Below are 24,152 nucleotides of genomic sequence, written 5' to 3'. Positions count from 1 at the left end.
TGTAATCCCAGTTACTTGGGAGGCTGAGGCAGGAGAATCACTGGAACCCAGAGGTGGAGGCTGCAGTGAGACAAGATTGCACCACTGCACTGCACTCCAGCCTGGGTGACAGAGCGATACTCCCTCAAAAAAAAAAAAAAAAAAAAAAAAAAAAAAAGTGAGGTATTGAAGTCTGCAACTGTTATATTTAAATTGTCTATTTATTCAGATTGAAACAATCTGTCAGTTTCTGCTTCATGTATTTGGAAGCTGTGTTTTTAGGTGCATGTACATTGATAATTGTATCTTCCTGAATGACTCACCTTTTTACTACTAAAAGTATACCTCTTTATCTCTAGTAATTTTTTTATTATAAATTCTATTATCTCTGATATTATTACAGTTTTCCCACCTTTCTGATGGTTGCCCTTTGCATCATATATATTTCCCATCCGTTTACTTTCAATCTATTTGTACATTTGAATCTAAAATGTGTTTTTAGACACTATAGTTGAATCATGTCTGTTTTTTCATCCTCTCCTACAACTTCTGCCTTTTATTTGAATTGCTTTATCTACTCACATTTAATACTATTTTTGATATATTTGAATTTTTGTTTTTCATTTTAATATTTTGTTTGTTTTTGTCTTAGGTCTTTTGGTTCTTCAGTTCTTCCTTTTCTCCTGCCTTTTACCTTAAATTAGTATTTTTATTTTAATATTTTAATTTTTAAAATATTTTTTCTCAATTTTGAGTTATTTTTAGTAGTTTATCTAGAGCTTACCAGATAACTATTATCACAATCTACTTTACCTTTGTAATAAATTAATACAAGTGAGGTATAAAAACATTAGCCCTTTCCAGCATTATTCCTTCTCCCCTTTTACTACTATAATTGTTATCCATATTATAATACATCTGCATGTGTTACAATTTCAACAACACATTGTTTTAATTATTACTTCTTGTAACTGTATGCATTTCAAGGCCATAGACAGAAAAAAAAGAGAGCAAATATGTACATATAATAGGGTACTTTGTTCCTTTCTTTTTCTGACCACACCCAGCTATTACATTCCCGTAATGGCCAGCTGATTGGTATTTTATTTTCATCAACACCCTGTGGCATAACTTGTTCTACAGTCTATTTGGCATCCTTTACAAGGGTAGTTTTTGAGATCTGTTTTCTGCTTTTTCTGACCTCTGGAGAACTCTTCTTAGCTATTCCTGATTCTCTCTGGATAACTAGGTTGCTGATGGTTTAACTTGCTTATTTTCAAAATTTTCAATTTTTTTTTCTGATAGTGCCGTTATCCTAAAATTCTTCTTACCTTGTTTAGGTAAGTTTAGATTCTTAGTAAAGAACTTCTGAGCTCTCTGATTCATGGTCTACCTTTCTCTTTGGTCCAAATATCCGAGCCACAGCTCTGGTCCTTATGTTGGAAACGATTGAAAACTTTCTGATTGACACCTCTACTTTTGCAGGTTACGGATAAAGGCCCCTATAGTCTTATAGTTTTGTCTTTTCCTGCATGGAAACTTGCTGCATTGCACTAGTCTGCACTATGATGAGGGCAATGAGGGCTCCAGGATTCTCACCCTGCCACTCCTGGGGTCAAATCTCTGCTCTGTGAGTTGGAGTTGCATGGAAGAAGGGAATTTCCAACCTTTCTGTTACACTAGACTCTGAAACTCAGAGTTAGAGATGGAAGGAATTTTGAAATTGCTGCCCCTCTGCGGAGGATACCTTAGCCCTTGACCTGAGAGTTGCCTGCGGAGGGGTCCTTTGTTCATGGCCCTGCCTAGTTGAAGTGAAGTTTCTGTTAGGCTGATCTGGAAGAAAGGGAGCGATCAGGCCAAGGTTAGAATGCCACAGACTCTCTTAATTTACTGAGTTTAGTAGATTCTCTTGAATAAATGTTACTTAATTTTCTGTAAGCCCTAATGACAACTTCAAGAGACTTTGAGTGGTTGATTTTAAAATAATTTTCACCAGTTATGCTTTTTATCACTGGAGAGTGTATCTGCAGAGTTCCTCACTTGCCGTTTCAGAACTGGAACTCTGGAACCGTCTAAAGTGAATAAAATGCTACATATCTTAATTTGGATGGCAATTACAAAGTTTTATACATTTATAAATTCAACAAATTATAAATATAAGATTTTTGCATTTCTCTAAGTATTAATTATACATCAATTTAAAAATCTCCAGTATCTATATGAAGACTGATAAAATTCTACTCTAAAACCAATAAAAAAGTCTTAAATACTAAAAAGTCCACTATGATCCTGGATGATTGATCAGTGAGGCTCCAAACAGGAAAAGAGAAGTCACCTTAAAATATACAAAACAAGGAGAATTTAAAATAGAGAATTGGTCATCCAAGTGATATAAATGCTGAGAAGCCAAACAGGAAACTACAAAGCAAACAGAAGCTTGAAGTTTCTTTTGTCTCTAGACTGGAAGGAGATTGTTCCAGGACGGAAGTTAGGAACACAACGGGCTTTTGAGACTGTAGTTGGAGCCAGGAGGATATACAATCTTTGCCAGACACATCATCTAAGACAGAGAGACAACAAATATATTAGTTTTTCTCTTCCTCTCACCACCCACTTTTCCACCAGAGCCTCCCAATGGCAGATTCCAGAAAGAAGCCAGTTCGAATAGAAGCTTAGGGCACCTAGCCTGGAGGGATTTGTTCTATAGAAAAGAGTAGGAGAAGGAGTTGATATCTAAAATGTATAAAGAACTCCTACAATTTAACAACCAAAAATCACATAACCACATTAGAAAACGGGCAAAAGACTTGAAAAGACATTTGTCCAAAAATGATATACAAAGATATACAGAACACAGACGAAGTTTATTGATTAAGTTTTGTGTCCCTACATGGATAGGACTTGTGAGCACCCCAAAATAATTACAATAGTGACATTAAAGATTACTGATTACAGATCACCATAGCAGTTATACTAGCAAGGGCAAGGTTTGAAATATTGCAAGAATTAGCAAAACGTGACACAGATACACAAAGAGAGCACATGCTGTTGATAAAGTGGCACCGATAGACTTGCTCAACATGGGGTTGCCACAAACCTTAAATTTGTAAACACCACAATATTTGTGAAGTACAATAAGTGAGGTGTAATAAAATAAGGTATGTCTATAGATTATTACCTTTCTTCAAAGAAGATGAAAGGAAACCCCATGCAATTGTAGAACTTTTGTTGCAAGTGACAAAATGTCTGCTAGATGATCAATTTTCTCTTTAAGTATTAATAAAAATGACCTCAGTTCACTTAAAATAAATTTTCCCGAAGAAGCTTCCAGCTCACTTTAATGTTCTAAATGGAAGTTGGTTGGCATAAACACAATGGTCTAAATGGGTGGTGACAGACAGCACATTTGATGGACAAGCACTGAGGGGAGAGATCAAACATAAATTCTACAAAGCATTGTTAGCACACCATATACATAATAAACAAGTGCAAATGAAAAGAAAGCTCATGAATAATAGATGAGGGATACATTGAGCAGTATTAAAATATGCATCTCTGGATGGCAGATGGATTTCAGATGGAATAGGTCCAAAGGACAGGTGAGTGAAAGGTGAGGTCAAACTAGAGAAGCTGATTAAGTGATATGGGGAGAAGCTCCCCAAATGGAAGCTCTTGAAAGAAGATTTTAATTGTACATAGCTAAATTAGCTAGCCAGGTGAAGAGTGTACAACATGAATAGTACACTAATAAGCAAATGCATAAACAGTAGTGGAGGCGGTAGAGGAGGAGGAGGAGGAAGAGAAAAGGGGAAAAAAAAGATAAAGTTAGGGAATATAAATGTAAACAGGCAGGCATTGCAAATGCAAACCATGGATCCAAGTGAAATGAAAGCAGTGTACTGTCCTTTAACAGGAGACAAATGGCTATGGGGGAGCTGGCTAAGAGCTTGTAACTGAAGAATTTAGTTGGCTTCACTATCTTGCAGATTCTAAAGAAGTGAAATATATGTAGGTGAAAATGTAGCTAAAAATTCTTATTCAGAATTCAAGGCAGAGATATTTGTTGTTCTAATGAGACAGAAGCAGTTCTCAAAGGCTTTTGTTATTCACCTTTTTAAGAAAATAACTGAGTATAACAAACAGTTCTTTATTTTGCATAATAGAATGATAAATGATTTCTCATAAATAAATTTTCCAGATTTTGCTAATCTTTTTAATTTAAATACCACTTTTTTAAAAAATCAAAAGTTTTGATAACAAAAGTGAAAAATATGTTTATGCACATACCATTTTTCTCCACCTCTGGGAAATATTATCAATGGATTTTTTTCCCTTCATAAAGTTTCACTATGACCTTCTTTCATTATTATAGTAAAAACAATTGTGGTAATATTTCTGTATGCAATATTATGTTATACATACTATATGTTAGTTTAACCACTGTCATGGTTCTCATTTTCAAAAAGTAAATACTGTTCACGTGAGCTCACATTTTTGTAGCTCAGTTTGCTAGGGTTTGGAGTCAATACATATAGAAGAGTATTTCAGGTCTTTGTTTTCTCACATCACAATTTTAGTATATTTTATATTGCCTTTCTATAACCCTGTAAAAAGTGCCAAACAAATAGTCAGAGTCAGGCTCCCAAGGTTGGATAGAAGGAAGATGATGGTTGATGTATAGGAAGAGCATTAAGAAAAACCTATAGAATCGTTTTCCTGAGTGCTTTCTATTTGTCAGACATGTTGTTAAATATTGACCAGCATTATCTCCTTTAATCTGCCCAACCAAAAAATGTGATCCTTGAGTCTGCTGCTGTAATTAACCTCCATTTTATGGAAGACAGAAAATGAACCATAGAGGTTAAAAATTACATGTGAGTTCATAGAGCTGGTCAATAAAAGAGCAGGACACAGACAGAACATCACTTCAGAACTGCCTTCTTGACTAATGGACTTCCACCAATTAACATTTGGGTTGCTTCTACCTCTATTCTATTTTGAATAACACTGTTATTTATATTTTAGGGTACAAAGTGGTGGTGTAATTTTTAGCATAATGCAATAAGAGTACATTTAGCTAATTAACATAATACCACCTTAAATATTTTAACCTTTTTGTGATGAAAACATGAGACATTTACTCTCTTAGCAATATTGAAATGTACGTCTCTATTCACCATGCTGTGCGATTGATATTTTTAAATATCAAACTTATTTCTCCTAATAAGGCTTCGTACCCTTTGACTATCATCTCTCCATTCCCCCTACCCCCAGTCTCTGGTACCCACCATTCTACTCTCTGCATCTATGAGTTCAATGGTTTTAGATTCATTGTGGTTTTAATTTGCATTTCACTAATTACTTTCTGATTGATGATATTGAACATCTTTTGATACGCTCATTTATGGGGCTTAAGGAAAGAAGCCATCATTGTAATATGAAAGTGCAAGGTGAAATAGCACGTGCTGATGTGGAAGCTGCAGCAAGTTATCCAGAAGATCCAGCTAAGATAATTGATAAAGCTGGCTACAATAAAGAACAGATTTCAATACAGATGAAATACTTTCCATTGGAAGAAGATGCCATCTAAGACTTTTGTACCTAGAGAGGAGAAATGGATGCTTGGCTACAAAACTTGAAACAACAGGCTGACCCTTCTGTGAGAGACTAATGCAACTGGTGACTTTAAGGTGAAGGCAATACTCATTTACCATTCTGAAAATTCTAGGGCCATTAAGAATTAAGCTAAATCTACTCTCATATGTGTTTATAGTATGACTTACTGAATATTTTAAGCCCACTGTTGAGACTTGCTGCTCCGAAAAAAAGAATTCATGCTTCTCATTGTCAGTGAAACTAGTCATCCAAGAGCTCTGATGGAGATACACAAGGAGATAAACGTTGTTTCCTTGTCTGCTAACACAACATCCATGCTACAGCCCATGGATCAAGGAGTAATTTCAACTTTCAAGTCTTACTATTTAAAAAATACATCTCCTGAGGTGATAGCTGTTATAGATAGTAATTCTTTTGATGGGTCTGCAAAGAACATTGGATTTACCATTCTAGATGCCATTAAGAATATCTGTGATTCACAGGAGGAGGTCAAAATATAAACATTAATAGGAGTTTGGTAGAAGTCAATTCCAGCCCTCACGAATAACTTTCAGGGCTTCGAGGCTTTAGTGGAAGAAGTAACTACAGATGTGATATAAATAGCCAAAGAACTACAATTAGAGGTGAAGCCTGAAGATGTGACTGAATTGTTGGAATCTTAGGATAAAATTTAAATGGATGAGGAGTTGCTTCTCATGGGTAGTAAAGAAAGTCGTTTCTTAAAGTGGAATGCACTCTTGATTTTATGCTATGAACACTGTTGAAATAAAAACAAAAGATTTAAAATATTACACAAACTTAGTTGATAAATCATTTGAAGGGTTAGAGAGGAGTGGCTCCAATTTTGAAAGAAATTTTACTGTGGGTAAAACACTATCAAACAGCATCACATGCTGCAGAGAAAGCTTTCATGAAAGGAATAATTAATCAATGTTGAAGGTTTCATTTTTTTGTCATATTTAAGTAAACTGCCACTAACACCCCTGCTTTCAGTAACCACTCTGATCAGTCAACAGGCACCCATATCAAGACAGTAACTTCACCAGTAAACAAATTATGAATATTTTAAGCCCAAAGGCTCCAATGATTGTTAGCATTTTTTAGCAATAAGGTATTTTTAAATTAAAGTACACACATTTTTAAACATAATGCTATTCTGTACTTAATGGACTATAGTATAGTGTAAATATAACTTTTATATGCACTGGCCAAAAACTTTGTGTGACTCATTTTATTGTGACATTTGCTTTATCTCAATGATCTGAATCCCTGAACTAAACCCACAGTATCTCCAAGGTATGTCTGTATATGAATCCTTAAATTTATTAAGAGAGAAACTCTTCAGTCTAAACTACAGCATGCATTATATTTAATCTGATCTTGCTATTTTCCAAAACCACATGCCTACATCCAGAACATGAGGATTAGGAATCATTAAAGTGGAATATATATACACATTTTTAAAAACTTGCTTTAATATCAAGTATATTGCACATAAATACAAGAAACACTGGATTTCTGGGTGTGGAGGGAACAATATTTCAGAGAAACACTCTTGCTCTTCACCAGTCACCTTCATTTGCAATCACTTTTATCAGTTAGTGAGAAGGAGACATATCAAATTTTGAATAAGATGCCCCTGAATAAGAACTTGACATATCAACTAGTCTAGTGAAACTTACCAGAGAAACAAACAAAAATAATAATAATAGTTAAAGACCATATTGATCTGTTTACTGCTAAATAAACATTAAGTTTCCCCCAAATGAATATTTTACTTTTTATAATGCTCTTTGGACCGTGTCTCTGACTATAAAATAAAGAATACTAGCATTCCTGGGCTGTGTTTTGTATGAAAACAGCAGGCTTAGTATTTACATAGATTTTCACCTTGTAATGTATTTCAGGTTTTATAAGCATTTTTATTCCTAAGGTGGTACTTACGGCTTGAAATGTCAATTTAGAACTTTGGAGTTTCCTTACCCAATATTTCAACCCTCCTTACACTGACCCCAGTGTCACAATTCCATTTCCTACTCATTATTCCTTAGTGCTCTATAGTTTGAAAAGCCTGTACACAGACCTCTCATCTGACTCTCTTGATAGCCTTGTGAGTTAAACAAGGCTTCATTTAACTTTATTTTACAACTGATGAGACTGAGGCATACTGAGAAGAGATGCTATGGCCACAAGGGCATGGTTGATAGGAGGGAGCCCCGGGCTTGAACATGCAGTTCCAGGCTTTTCATGTTTCCTCTAGTGCTTCTTCAACCCTCACTGAACGTGGTACCCTTCCCCATTCCCCTGTTAAACCTGCCCCATTTGTTCTGTCATTCTGTTTATTGCACGCATGCCAATCACATCAGCTCAACTAGTCTCTAGACTAATTTTGTTTTTCCTTTTTGCCCAGTACAGAACAGAGAGCAAAGTAGATTTATAAGTAGGATTTTTCAACTCTCTAAGTGAAACTGAATTCCAACAGGTCTTCCATTGGCTGGCTTCATTTTCCCATCTCTGCTGCTTCCGCTTGCTATATTTCCCCTTTTTTCCTGAGGTAAGTTAGAAGTTTGATGGTCCAAAGTGAAGAAAGAAAAATTCATCAAAATATAAGAAAAACTTCTCAGCCGAATTTCCAAAATCAAATAAAACTTTAAAATTCCACCTTGAATCTATAAGGATTCTGGACGTGACCCATTGAATTAGGTTAGATCAAATCACAGTGGTGCAAGCAACAGACTCCTGGCGTGTCCACTGTGGACAGCTTAAAGATGTACAGTCCTAGTGGCAAAACCTGCCTTGCCCAGGGAACAGCCAACAACCTGAGACTGGCTGAGGCAGAAATACAAAGGCTCAGGCCATGCTCTGGGAAAATCTCTGCAAGACTGTCTCAGATCCACAGCTTCCTGTAGGATTCAGAGCCCTCAGTTGCAGGCTTATTGTGGTTGAGCTTCCCCCTGCCTTCTCCTTTTCCTTGCAGGTGTCATCTCCCAAGAGTTTTCTCCAATAAACCCTCTAGAGGCAATGCCCAGTCTTAGAGTATGTTTCCAGGGAAACCAATCTAAGGCACTGTACAAAACAGTGTGAGAGTGATAAAAACAGCATGGCTACATGGCTTTGAACAGTAATAAAGGCTTTTTTAAACTTCCTCAAAGTTGTCATATTATTATTCAGTGTCATTTCTTATGAACTTGTGTGGATATGTAAGGTGGGGATACTCACAACAGCTTTCTGATCCGATTCCATAATGGTGAGCTTGGATCACAAGAGTAAACCTTATTATTTTTCCCTCCCTTTGTGTCCACTTAAGATGTCAATAAAACTCAAGTATATGCAATAACTTAGGTGAGCTAATAGCACTACTCATGAGCTCTGAGACAGCCTTCCTGAGTGAGGCTGCCTACTTGAGGACCTTGAGGGGGTTCCTTGGGGATTACCAGCAGTAGGTCACTCAGTGGACTTTGTCAGGGCCTTTTGTGATGTTCATACTAGGATTTCAGAGTGCAAAAAGCATAAATGCTTCTAATTTATTAACAGAAGGAATGGATGATAGTTAGCTATTTGTTTTACTCCACTTATTTTGTTACAGGAGACTTTATTTTTCTTAAAAAACATGAGTATTTTCTTTTCTTTGAATTTTGCTATGCTGACTGACAGGTTACCTTGCTCTTAGAAGACAAACAGGAGAAAAGAACTAATGTTTATTAAGCAAGTACTCACCATGTAAAACAAGGAAAGTAGGGCTTAAAAAAGTTAAACGATAGCACCTAGATTAACAGCTGTGCTCTTTCCTGACACAGGGATCCTCCCAGAGATACTGCCCAGCCAACTGCCCACCCTCTCCTGTGTGCCCATCACGCCTCCCGCTGCCCTTGTTGTAGCAATGCTTGCTCCATCATGTTAAGCTGTGATCTGTTTCTAAGCCTCGGTTCCAGCTTTTCGGAATGCCTAGAAATCCCTTCTCCATACTTTGCAGCATGACCTCTCTTTATAAGAGCATGAAATAGAAGTTAAAATTGCAAATATAATTTAATGTGTTATGTCATCAATGTAGTGACTCTTCCAAAAGAACTCAACTTACTTCTCTTGGAGAGTGTGACAACTTTAAAATTCAAAAATAAAATTAAATGAAGAACGTAAGATTTACATAGAGGAAGGAGAGAAAGAACATTCAATGACACCTATCATCTGACCCTTCATAGGTAGCTATTATTGACAGTTAGCTATATATACCTTTGCCTGGCTACTTTCGAAACAGAGTAAGTGCGTGTCACTTTAACAGGAAGCTTTCCCACAGCCTAAATTTCACATTCTCCTGGGTTCCCATTTTGAGCTGTGCACAATTCTATCTTATTTCGTACCATAATATGTTGACAACAAAGATTTTCCAGGATACTGACATTGAAAAATCAGGGCTGAGATCATGCACTATTCATTTTTATGTCACATGAATTGAGCAAAGCTCTAAGCTCATAGTAGATGATTGATAAATGCCCATATAACTAAAGTGAGCTGAGGTGAAAAGCTTTAATCTGTGCAATTTCAGTTGAGGAAATTTGGATTAAAAACTCATGAGAAAAATTGCCAAAGTCTCTGTGAATTCACTTACTTCATAAGCCGGAGTCCCACCCAGTCCTGTGATCACTATTGTCATCAAAGAAAAGGTGCATGGGAAAAAACATAAGAAATCAGGGCAACAATTCAGGAATTTTTTTTTTTTTTAAAAGAAAGGTTAGAGAGGAAATGTAGAAGGACACTGGATCCTTGACAGCAATTAATTACATCTTCAACCATCTTGCTTTCCATAGTAACAACCAAGTTTGAGTAGCCTCTGCAGGTCTTCTTCACCTCCGTGGTCAAGTATTGACACTCCCACTGACTATTCCAAGCTTTTGCCTATTTTTCCAACCTATTGATACTTCTTTGACATCCCCAGAGCTGGCTGGCATGGCCTTGCACACCTACTTCACTCATGCTGTTTCGGTTGCTTGAAATGCCCTATTCAATGGCTCAAATTCCTGCTTCAAAATCCAAATCAAATTTTACTTCATTTGGGAAAGCGAATATTCTCTTGTAGCCTTTTCATGCTGCTGTGATAAAATACCACAGATTACATAATTTATAAACAACATAAATTTATTGCACATGGTTGTGAAGCCTAGGAAGCCCTAGATCAAGGCATCAATGGGTTCAATGTCTGGTGACGTCCTGGTTTCTATATCTAGGATGGAACCTTGAATGTTGCCTTCTCCAGAGAGGAAAAATGCTGTGTCCTCACATAGCAGAAGGGAGAGAAGGGCAAAAGGGACTAGGGGATTCCCTTCAACTTCTATTATAAAGTCATTAATCTCATTCATGAAAGCTTTGCCTCATGACTTAATCACCTGCTAAACACTGTACTTCTTAATACTATCACAGTTTCAACATATGTGTTTTGGGGAACACATTCTGAGCAAAGCACTGCCATTTTATATATTCATTACATATATCTTGCTAACAGTGTTAACTTTTTGCATTAGTAGTGATGTTTCCTGTATGGTGTGTCTATCACTCTGCATATCTGTCTTACTTCCAAATTTGGTTACAAATCTCTTGAGGGCAAGATCATTTCCTCTATTTATGCATTTCCCAGCTGTCTGAACACAGTACCTTGAAACAGAATATATTCCCTGCTTGGTTGGCTGAGCTTACCCGAAGGGCTCATTTCAAATTAGTTCATTTTCAAATCGGCCTCATTTTGCTGATCCTTCCTTTCCCTTTCAACCTTAAAGTTCAAGTTCCCTAGGACTCAGTCCATGCTTGGTTCTTTTCCTTTTTCTGTTTACAAGCACTCCCTTTGTGGTCTCATTTCATATCATGGTTTAATTGTTGTGCAGATGCCAGTTTCTCCCAGGTTTATATTTCTACTCAGACCTCTTTCCTGGCATCTGGATTCATATTTCCTATTGCTTTCTTGGTACTCCTTGTGAGCATACGATAGATACTTCAACAGCATGTGTCCAAAACTGGGTTCTTGATGCTCTTTCAAGGATGATTAATCTATGGCCTTTCTCATTTTAGTAAGTGGTGAATCCACGCTTACAGTTGCCCAGACCAACATGCTCAGAGTCATTTTTGTTTCCAGTCTTTATCACCAACCCTATAATTAAGTATCCTATCAACTCTATTTTCAAATATCTGAAATCTGAATACTTCCTCCACCTTTATTGCTATCACCAGATTCTGAGCCTGTAGCACTTCCCACTTAGATGCAGCTATCGCCTCTTAAGTGTTCTTTTATCCTTGTTTCCTTACAGTCTGTTCTCAACTCAGCATTCTTTTAAAGCACTAGATAAATCATGCTACTTCTATTTTCAGCATTCTGCATTGTTCTCCCACTCTTTAACAACGACAACCAAAACCTTTCCAATGGCCTACACAGCTTTACATGACCTGTGCCCTTGTCCTTGACTTCACCCCCCCGCTCCCTGCCGCCCACATACACATCCCTTGCACCTTCCAACCTTAGGTATCTGTAACTCTCATTCTGCTCAAATCATACTGGACTCCTCACTGTCCCTCAAAAATGCCTCACATATCTTGCATTGGTTATTGCCTTTACTTGGAAATATCATCTCCCAGATATCATTATTACTAACTCTCCATCCCCAAAGTGTGTGCTCCAATGACCTCATCTGAACGAGGCATATCTTGACCAACTTATTTAAAATTGCAGTCAGTCCCTTCATCTAGCACTCCAAACTGTCTTTACGTTGCTCTATTGTTTTCTTTTTTCTCCATAGCATGTATCACCCTCTAACACACTTCAGAATTCCCAATTTATTGTATTCATTCTTCATTATTTATTTTACTCCTAGACTGTAAGTCACTGACATTTTGTTCAATGAAATATCCTAAGAATCTGTAACCATGGCTAGCACCTAGTACATACTTAAGATATATTTTTGAATGAATAGAATAATAAAATAAGTTGTTTGAGCTTTGTATCCACTACCATTTCTGTTGAATATGTTCCTGCTACCCCTGAAACAGAAATTGGTTTAATTATGTTCAAGTGTGTTCAGTAAATCTCTTTGCAAGCTCACTATGGTAGTTATATTTGGTTCTGCTTTAGTAGAGCTCTGCTCCTAGTGAGGAGAAAGACATGCAAATAAGGAACAGAGTATAAGGGGTGTGCAAGTAAATAGGTGGGAGTAATGACATATAGAAAATGATAGTTAATTTAAATCATGAATACTGACAGGAGAGCGTGTAGCATCTAGGTAGCATCTAGGATAAACCAATTTTGACAGTATAGAAGAGGGAGGATGGAATTTCTACAGAAGGAGATGGCATGATGGAAGAACTCACATGAAGAACACCTAATGTGGTTATGTGGGAGTTTTTAGTTGAAAATGCAACAGAATGGAGCAGATATGATAAGCCCTCTATTCCATGTTAAGGCAATTTAGGATGTGGTAAATCCTCTATTCCATGCTAAGGCACTTGAGGATGTGGTAAGTCCTCTATTCCACGCTTAGACACTTGACTGTAGACATTTAAGGAAAACTGAATGTTTTCAGAATTAGGGCTGAGAGCAGAAGTTTTTTATTCAAGAAAATACAGGACTTGAGCTCACTAACCTGACGCCAGGGGTGAAATCTGTGCTCACAGCACCCTCATGCTGCGTTAGCAAGTTTGTCCTGTTAGATTGGATTTACATCCTTTGACTTTATGTCCTTCATTTGAATCTGGGAATAGTCCATGATTATGTGGTCTTAATATAAACAGCAGTCTTAGGTTTGTTAATTAAAGAAACAAATTTATTATGAGAAGACATGAAAATATTATCACATATAAGCACCCTATCGTATGGGTCAGAGGTATTGCAGAATTTTTTTCCTCACCTCACAGTTGCCCACTAATTAGTTTTCATCTTGGTAAGAAATTACTATCCCTTAGGCCCCTAGAAATAATTCCAATTAAGCATCACATAATGCCAATTTAAAAACTTGGAAACCGGGCTAGGTACCCTTTGACTCAGACTGGGTTTCCCTCACTGCCACAGGGATACACAGAGCTTGAGGGGGGAACTCGTGCACCCTGACAGTCTGTCTGCTGGTTTCAAGGCCCTTGAAGAAGGGCCTTCAAGGCAAAAAGAAGAGCAGTATTTGAGAAGACGGTAGATTAGGCCAGCTGTCAGGCCCCTGTGAAAACAAGCTGTACAAAAGAGTTGCGGGCTGTGGAAAACTAAACAGGCAGATTCAAATTAGCTTATGCATATTTATTCACATCAAAAATGGTGCACTTCTCTGCAGGCAGTGTAGAATGCTGAGGGAATCTCTGTGTGGTACAGGCCTGTCACTCCTTCACTCCTTGGAAGTTGAGCTTGTAGCATGACAGGCAGTATCGCCATGTACATAAGAACAGAGTTCAGTGTGTCATAGGTAGGCTGATTGATTATTTATTTGGTATCATGTTTTATTATCTTCACAATTGCCATTGAAATCATCCTAAAGCAAGTCCTTCACTGTCAAATAACGTTTCTCCCCTCAGGACAGATTTTAATTTTCAACTGTCATAGAAGGGGAAAAAGAAGATTTTATAATCACAAGTTGAATAAACAAGACTGAGTAAATCATAGTCAGAGACCCTTCTCACATACACTTTAATCAAAAAGCAAGCATTAAAGACATCTCAAAAGGATAAAGAGAGACATGAAAGTACAAATGGGCTGTGAAACCTGTTTTGGGTGGAAAGCCAGTCTCATGGGGGCAACCAGTGAGTGTTGGGCTGGGAAGGGAGTTGGTGGCTTGTAGGCATGTGAGTAGCAGGTGTCAGTCTAATCTTCTCTCTATCTGGGAACCGTGTTTGCCTCATGAGTCATCAACATTTGTTATTACTAAAATAGTGCCCGAGGTAGAAATGTGAAGATCTCCATCTCACTTCTTTTTCCTTTCAATTTCATACTCTCTCTCGGACGGTCTGATTCTCTTCCATTGCACCTTTGGGAGGTGATTAGGTCATGAGGGTGGAGTCCTCATGGATGAGATTAGTGTCTTCGTGAAAGAGACCTCACAGAGCTGCCTTGTCCTTTCCACCATGTGAGGCCACTGCAAGAGGATGCCGTCTATGAATCAGAAAGCAGTCCTTCACTAGATACCAAACTTGCTGGCCACTTGATCATGAACTTCTCATCCTCCAGAAGTGTAAGAAATAAATTTTTCTGGTTTATAAAGTATCCAATCTATGGTATTTTGTTATAGCAGCCTGCACAAACTAAGACCCTAATCTAATCACAGCTAATGATTGACCACAAAATCCATGAGCATAATTCACATAATGGCTACAATTCTGTACTAAAGTCCAGACTTGTAAAGAAATCCCATCTTCTACTATAACAGTTTCCTAGTCACAGGCATTTCCAAACTACTGTGAACATAGATGGACTCATCACGAATGCCTTTTCTGGCATTCCTAAGTTTCTCTGTGATCAATGACTATGGGATCATGTAGGTACCATCATATTTGATTATCATCATAAAAAGTTTGGATTATAAACAGGTATTTGATTCAGATTTATTGTGTATATTTCAATGGTTAATTTTAAGCAGAAGAAAGCACCATAGGCATAACTTTAAATGAAATATCATCGTGTGATTTATATGTAGAAACAGTATCAGTCTGATGAATTACACATTATTGTAAAAGTAAAATACCTCAGCTGTTTTATCGTAATTATTTATTTACTAGTAATTTTATACACTCCGAAGTAGTTAAATGGGGGAAAATATTGACAGTTAAATCAGTGATTGTGAGTTAGATAACTTAGCTAGATAACTTTAGAAAAAACATTTTGTTCTTTTTGAGCCAAAGATTTTTAACAAATTAAAAATAATATAGCATAGAATAATAAATAATCTTAGTTTAATGTGTATAGAATTAAATGGCAAACCAGTAACGTTCATAACTTTAATCAAAATAGTGTTGAGAAAATATTTTTCAATTATACTTGTTTGATACCATAAACACCAAGAATTAATTTTCAAAAACTATTTGACAATTATTGTTATGAACAAAATGTCAACTGTATTACCCCCAAATTTCACTATGCATAATAGCACCAACCTCATTTATGCCAACACTAACAGTAAGCCATACTCATAACTTGGAGTCATAATATTTATTCAAAAGTTTGATGAAATGATTCTTAAAGAATTCTCAACCATTTTCAATAAAGATGAAGAATTTTTTAAAGTTTTTCTTAATGTATAAATCCTTGGTAAAGTCTTATTTCTAGAAAACATGCTTATGAAAATATGTCTTTATTTAATAATAATATATCGTGGGCAAAAAAAAAGAAAGGAATTTATTCAGTGTGCCACTTTTGTCACATTGGATATTTGGGAGAGAAACAATGAAAAACATTTTTTACAAAAACTTTGGTGTGAATTAATTATACTTTTGGTAAACTTGCTTGGCAAAATATTTCAGGATCTTAAGCAGCTAGCAACATAGTGACTACTTGAAGAAATATATCTATCTATCTATATAGATTTGTTTGTTTGTTTGTTTTGTTTTGTTTTTGTTTTTAGATGGAGTCTCGCTTTGTCGCCCAGGCTGGAGTGCAGTGGCCTGATCTCAGCTCACTGCAACATCCGCCTCCCAAATTCAAGCGATTCTCCTGCCTCAGCCTCCTGAGTAGCTGGGATTACAGGCGCCCGCCACCACGCCCGGCTAATTTTTGCATTTTTAGTAGAGACAGGGTTTCACCATGTCGGCCAGGCTCCTCTTGAATACCTGACCTCAGGTGATCCGCCCGCCTCGGCCTCCCAAAGTGCTGGGATTACAGGCATGAGCCACCGCGCCCAACCAGAAATATTTTTAGAATGGCAAAATGTACTATGTAATGATTATGACAATGGAAGAAGGCTTTGAGTAGTTTAGGAATCTCAAGGAAGCAATATATATATTGCTTATGACTGTAAGCTATATATATATTGAGTGTGTGTGTCTTGTTTATTATTGCTATCTGGTCAAAGACAACCTACATGATGGAATCCAAAAGTTTGTAACCTTTTTTGTCATATAGAAAATGTTTAACCAATAGGGAATGACAACTATTAGATTTTTGACAGGCTGCTTAAACAAAAGAAAGCTTTTATATTATACTATGCCAATAACAATAATACAGAGCTTGCAAAGAAAAAAAGTTCATTTGCTGAAACCTGCTGAATAAGTAATCAAACTACTTTATTTCAAGAATGCAAGAATTCCTTATGAAAAAATCTCCTGTAAAGATATACAAATCATTCCTGTCTGGGAAAGAAACTGAAATTGGTGTCATGCAACGAAAGCTGAGTTGCAGATGGAAACTCGGAGCAGCATTTTGTGTGCCAATTACATTACCCCATCCTCATCTCTACATGAACAGATTAAGGACAAATTTGTTCCAAGTAGTTGTGAAGTTACAATTGCATTCACAAATATTATAAATAAAAAGATATGAGACTAAAAATCTCTACTTTGTTTTTGAAAATATTCACACAAAAAGCAACAGTGAATAAAACTTCAATATGTGGAATGGTTTCAATGAAATCACATAAATATCATCAATCAAATTTGTATTTCTAAATGAAGGTAAATTTGACATCACCTTAGTCAGCTATAGAGAGGAAGGAAAGTTTCATGAGCTGGTTAGAAACATTATTTTCTGCAGTGTTCTATACTTGCAGAGCTAAGCCACAATATTCAGATCCCCCACTGATCTTAGTGGAAATTCCAAGATCTAAATTATAATTCTCAATTGCTTGGTTTTGCAAATATGCCATATAGAGCATGCAGAAGCTATCTAGCCACTGACAGTGCTGAGAAATATTGGCAAATTTAATAATGACTTTTGCACTTGTAATAAGAGCATTCTAATAATTATTATTAGATAAAAATTGAAATGTTCTTGTATTCCAGAAGCTTAGCATATACTGGTGATATGCGGCTTCAGCCTGGTCTTGGTTTTGATCTTGGATTTGACTAAATATTGACTTCCACACTTGAACATTAAGCATTTGGTCAAAATATATATATTAATATATTCTTTCTCTCAACAGTTTCCTGGTATATGTAGATGTAGAAGTCAGCGAGTTAAGGCACTATCCTTTTAGTTCGACTAAGCAGCACCATGTTTGCACTTTCCTGACAGTACCAGATCTTGTAAGAGACACAGCATATGGAGTTCAGTTAACCAAGCGAGCGTGAGGCCATTTTGGTGTCTTTTTCCTCTCCCACTCCATTCCATTTGTGCCTCTTTGCCTCTTCTTTTCCTAACTTACTCCTTAACATCCTTCATATTTTTCTTATTTTCAATTAAAATTATGTTAATATTTGAACTACAAAATATTGCATGTTGATTTAAAATAATTTGAAAAAGAGAAAATTATAATTAAAAACAAACACATAATATTCTCACAGAGAAACAGCTGTTTAGTGCCTTGGGAGTGCTTAACATCATGTAACCAAATATCCAGACCCAAAGATTTGTATTCTGAGTGTATGTAGACTGTGCCTTTCTTATTTTCACTTAATACTAAATCAATATTATTTCACATCCTTACTATTTCTCAAATTATTTTTTAATATCTGTAAACTATTCCAGTATTCAGGTATACCATAATTTTTAAAACGATCACTTATTTATGGACATTTGATTTACTTTTTATCACTTTTCTCAGGAAGATCATGCTCTCAAGAACTTTTTCTCCCAAATACAAATAATAAACAAGTAGAAATATATGGATGTATTTCTATGTTTTTCTCTTAAATAAATTTAAAGAAATGAAACAGTGAAATCAAAATGAATTAACTTTTAAAATTATGCTTACTCCTTTTTATTTTCCATTTTATACGCCACCAATATATCAGAACACTTGGATCACCATATGCCAACATTTTAAAAATCACATTTCCTATTAATACTTGTTTTCTGCTGTCTCTACCTTATGTCTAACAGAAATGAATTTAGACCTTACAAATTCCTCCCATGCTATTCAGGGTTGTAACAGGCATTGGGACTGTCATGTAGTGAAAAAATATGTATCATGTTTCATTAGTCATGGTTCTCCAAAAACAAAACTAATAAGTCTCATACGTGTGTGTGTGTGTGTGTGTGCGCGCGCGCGCGTGTGTGTGTCTATATATAGAGTAATTATTGATATGGTCTGGCTCTGTATCGCTACCCAAATCTTATCTTGAATTGTAATCTGAATTGTAATCCCCACATGTTGGGAGAGGGACCCTGTGGGAGGTGATTAGATCATGATGTCTTTGTGATACCGAGGCAGTTGTCATAAGATCTGATGGTTTTATAAGGGGCTTCTTATAAAACCTTCTTCGCTCTGCACTTCTTTCCTGCCACCTTGCCACCTTGTGAAGAAGTATGTGTTTGCTTCCCCTTCCACCATAATTGTAAGTTTCCTGAGGCCTCCACAGTTATCATGCAGAACTGTGAATCAATTAATAAACCTCTTTCCTTTATAAATTACCCAGTCTTGGGTATTTGTAGTAGTGTGAAAATGGACTAATACAACTATATGTAATGTTACAACTTTTATATAGTTATATACATCATGTACACACACACACACATATATATATATAATATTAGGAAGAAAAGTTTCATGACTTGGTTAGAAACATTATCATCTGCAGTGTCCTATTCTAGCAGAGCTAAGTCATGATACTCAGATGCTCCACTGATCTTAGTGGAAATTCTGTTTAGTTTGTAGATATATACATGTACACACACACACACACACACACACAAAGAGATAAAAAGAGAGAGAAAAAACAGATGAGAGAGAATTATTTTAAGAACTTGACTCATGCTTGTGTGAAAGCTAGCAAGTCCAAAATCTGCAGAGAAGGTCGGGAGGCTAGACACCTAAGGAAGAATTGATGCTGCATTTTGAGTTGGAAGGCAGTCTGGAGACAGAACGCTTTTTCTTTGGGGGCACCTCCGTCTGCTTTCTCTTAAGGCTTCAACTGTTTGGGTAAGGCTCACCCACGTCGTAGAGGTTCATCTGCTTTACTCAAAGTTTGTCTATTTAAGTATAACCCCATTTAAAAAAATAACTACACAGCTACATCCAGACTGGCATTTGACCAAATATCCAGGTAATGTGGCCTAGCCAAGTTGATACGTAACATTAATCATACAAGTATTTCAAGAAATCAGACACAGCACTAGAAAATAAACACTATCATCAATTCATTCTAGCTACTAAGAAATATATGCCTGGTAATCTTTGAGATAATTTGCACACTTGGCTATTGAGACATGACAAATAGTAGCAGCCACCTAAGGGATAAAGATACCCTATTTCAAAGTGTCCTCAGGGAAAAGGTGTTCCATGGGTAAGCTGAGGTCTTCAGCTAATATTTGTCTTAAACCATCAGGCAGCCAAGCCATATCCCAGTGACACTGCTGTGCAGCCCTGGACTTCTTCCTGCTGGTCCCTTCTGGGACAAGAATGTAACTTTTAGTTCCAGAATCCTCATGATAAATTGAGGATTCTCACATCAGCTCTGAGTTTTCATGAAGATGATGGAATCCAAGTAAAGTGTTACAATAGTACCTGGCACATAGGATGCATTCAACAAACCATATTTCCCTTCCCCTCGATGCCATCATTCTTAAAACGTCGTTCCTTAATATTGAGTTGGAGGAAGCAATGTGATTATTCATTAAAACTTTGCCTTAACATTTTTCTCCTGCTCTTACTTCATCTTCCTATGCTTGAGCCAAATGATTAGAGGAATATAGTCACAAGAAATAAAAATTTGTTAAAAGAATGGGATGTCTTTATTCATTCCTTCCAAAAGTAGAATAGACGGGAGACTAAATATTTTAATTAGAGATTTTTAAATATGGTAACACATAGTTTCCTTTTTGTAATAAAGCTGATATTTGGTGACAAGCTGACTCTCTAGCCATATAACATTGATATATAAATTATATATATACTTAGTAAATATGTATACCTTACTTTTACATGTGTATGCTGAATACACATATATTTAAATTGATATAATACATATCTTGATTATTTTGTAGCCAGACTAATCACATGGTAATTGTTTTAAATCTATCTCCAGTTTGGAAGTTTATCCCAGATACACTCTTCTCATCCTCCTTAGAGGCAGAATGCCATCCCCAGAGGACCAGCTCCCAGTTTAGTAACTACCACATGAGTAGGGTAAATGGAAGTTATTGACATGAGAACTTTTTCACTGAAGAGCGAGTTCAATAAAGAATCAAAGTCATGCTCTATTTATATCCTCTAGATTTACGGGACAGTTTCACTGTTTGCCTCATGAAGCAGCTTATGTGAGCTACTGATTAACAGAATTTTGGGGCCATCCTGACATTGTCCAAATATATCTATTATAGAACATATTTCATTTATAAAAACCACTTGCCTTCAAGTTAGTAAGGGGATGAGGAACGCGCGTATGCCCCTTAGATGCTCAAGCTTAGGTTACTAATCTATCAAATGAGGACTCTAATACAAAGTGAATTTGCTGAAGCTTAAGACAGTGCTCATAAAAATTTACGTCTTGCTGTAGACCTATTCCTCTAAAAAGTAAAAAATATAATTAGGTTGTACTCTGGTTAGGAGGACAGAAGGAAGAAAAAAATTCTAGTTCAGTTGTTGCTGCTACTGAATTTTTAAAAAAGGAGATAAACAGGTAACTAGAGAGATAGCAAAATACATGTTTTTGGACAGAAACCAAGGAAGTTTGCGGGTGGTAGAAGTGGTATATGTCAGAAATGTGTCACTGGTAGTTCAGGAAGTTCCAAGAGCAACAGAATGCAGCAAGCAAGCTACAGAAGCATCAGGACTTCCGCCGAGTTAAAAAGGAGCACCGATTAGGCCCCACAAAGCAAAGCTTGCAAGGAAGCAAAGAAACAGATGGTACTTTTGGCCAGAGGACAAGTTAAATGTAAATTGATCTAAAGATCAAGGCAGTTTGTGTGAATTACAAGACAACATGTGTGCTAAATGCCAGGCCCCATGCCAGTGTATAGTGAGTACCTGTTCTAGGTTGAATGCCTCACCTGTTTTCCTGATGCTTGGTCACTTCTCTGAGCCACTGCTGTGGTAAGTGACCCTATCATCCTTAAGTTTCCACTATGTGAAAATAAAGACCTTAAATTTCTAACTTCTCCCATTACTTACTGATACCGAAGCCCACAACACAAAGATAAAGTGTGGGTTCCTACTCACTGCCTGAGAGACTTCATGGCAGTCCATCTGGAAAGGCGCATATGTGTGTGGGTAGGAGGGCACCATATTCAGGAGACACGAGGAAATCAACAGATAAATTGCCTCTCCAGGGTTGCCTCCACTGGGTGGTCCTGAAGATTACTGAACATCTTTAGAAGGCATGCTCCATGGCTATGTCTCAGTGACATAATGGCCAGCTTCATAACACACCACTCTGTATGTGTCTCCTACCCTTTCCTGTCTTACTTCCCTTTCTTCTTTCTACTCAAAGATTCCCCTTTTCAATAATGCATTAGCACATGTTTTGCCTTGAGCTATGTTTTCAAGACAAATTGGACTAACACAATTGTTCTAAGAGCAGTATGCAGTGGCACCAAAGTTATAAAGCTTTTGTTCATGGTTAATTGGGATGAGATGTAAGTGAAGGGCAGGTCATTAAGAGTTCAAGTAGTCGTGATGTTTCATGAGTATGGGAGAAAATGTTATTTATCAACCTCCTTTTGCCAGCATTGGAGTCTTGCAGAAAGAAATTAGCAGACTTAGGGGAATTACTTGCCAATTTCATCAAAACCCCATGATGACAATCTTAAGGCAGGGCCTATCTCCTGCACCTTCAGGGAAAACTGAAGCTAAAAACCAAGTTCAGGTTCTTGTTTTAAGGATAACAGAAGTGTAAAGCTTGCAAAATGTGTATTCCCAACTTATTTCCCATTCAAAGGCAGAAGTCTGATGGGAAAGAACAGGATCATTACACCTGGAATTGGTGACATTTTGGTGGATGAACCCAAGGCTCCAGAAGTTCTAAATTCCCTTGAAGGTCTTGCACAATGAAATCGGCCTTTTCTCTTTGAGATCCAATGACCTTACTCAAAGAAGATGCACAAAAAGATGACACATGTTCCGTCAAGGCCTACTCAGAAGATCCATAATTAATACCAGACTAATCACTGAGTCAGGTGCCTACTCAGTTTAAGAAGAAAATTACAAGTCTTGCTTCTTAAGAGCCTACAGGTCAAAGGACTTGAAGAATCTGTGTGTAGGTACTACAAGAACCTGTCGGGTACATGTGGAAAGGCATACTAGATTTTTATGATTGGAGGATAGAATCGAATATAAGACTAGATAAGGAAGAGATCACTAAATCATTAACCTAGGAATTGAGATAATGTTTCTACAAGGATCCCTGAATCTGGTCCTAACAGTTTGCTGGGGTAGCTCCTTGAAGTTATCAATTCAACAATGATTCACAGAAATTGAAGGAGAGTTGCCAGAACCATGCTGGCACAATATTGAGATAACAGTCAAAGTCTCAGGAGGGAGCAATATCAGAATACATTTATTATATAACATCTGATAAGTTACCATTGGACTGTGTTCTTTGGGGAGGCCAAGGTTAGCCCCTTTATTGAGGCATTCAACAATGTAATAATGAAGTGGGTACCAGCATGCTTCATTTAACAGTAATGACTATTCCCCGAAGGCCAATACTGATGGAGGGAGAGGCTTGTCAGATGCTAAGCTACCTAATGTAAGTGATAATAATAGAATTAAAGAAAACCAGAGGACAGGTAATAGCATTAAACAGAGACAGGATGAATGTGGCAATCACAGAGGCTGGACAGCAATGATCTAGGCCAATGGCATCCGTAGGTTAAAGAGAGATGGACAGTCACAGATAGTGTTGCATACTTTTCTATTGGATAAACCCACTCCCAATATTTCAACATAGGTTCTATTTTCCATAAGTGTCAGCTGGCTAAGAAATAAAGAGAGACAGTACAAAGAGAGGAATTTTACAGCTAGGCCACCAGGGGTGACATCACGTATCAGTAGGACCATGATGCCCTCTGAGTCTCAGACCAGCAAGTTTTTATTAAGGGTTTCAAAAGGGGAGGAAGTATAAGAACAGGGAGTAGGTACAAAGATCACAGACTTCAAGGAGCAAAAAGTAGAACCACTGATAAGGGTCTAACAAACATCACATGCTTCTGAGGGAACAGGGCAAAGGGCAAAAGCAGAACCACTGTTAAGGGTCCAACAAAGATCACAGGGCAAAGGGCAAAAGCAGAACCGCTGATAAGGGTCTGTGTTCAGTGGTGCACATATTGTCTTGATAAACATCTTAAACAACAGAAAACACAGTTTGAGAGCAGAGAACTGGTCTGACCACAAGTTTACCAGGGCTGAGTTTTCCCAATCCTAGTAAGCCTGAGAGTTCTGCAGGAGACCAAGGCTTATCTCAGTCCTTACCTCAACTGCAAAAGACAGACATTCCCAGAGCAGCCATTCATAGACCTC

Source organism: Chlorocebus sabaeus, chromosome 10 (assembly GCF_047675955.1).
Source record: "Chlorocebus sabaeus isolate Y175 chromosome 10, mChlSab1.0.hap1, whole genome shotgun sequence".
Classification (NCBI taxonomy): domain Eukaryota; kingdom Metazoa; phylum Chordata; class Mammalia; order Primates; family Cercopithecidae; genus Chlorocebus; species Chlorocebus sabaeus.
This window is presented reverse-complemented; position numbering follows the sequence as displayed.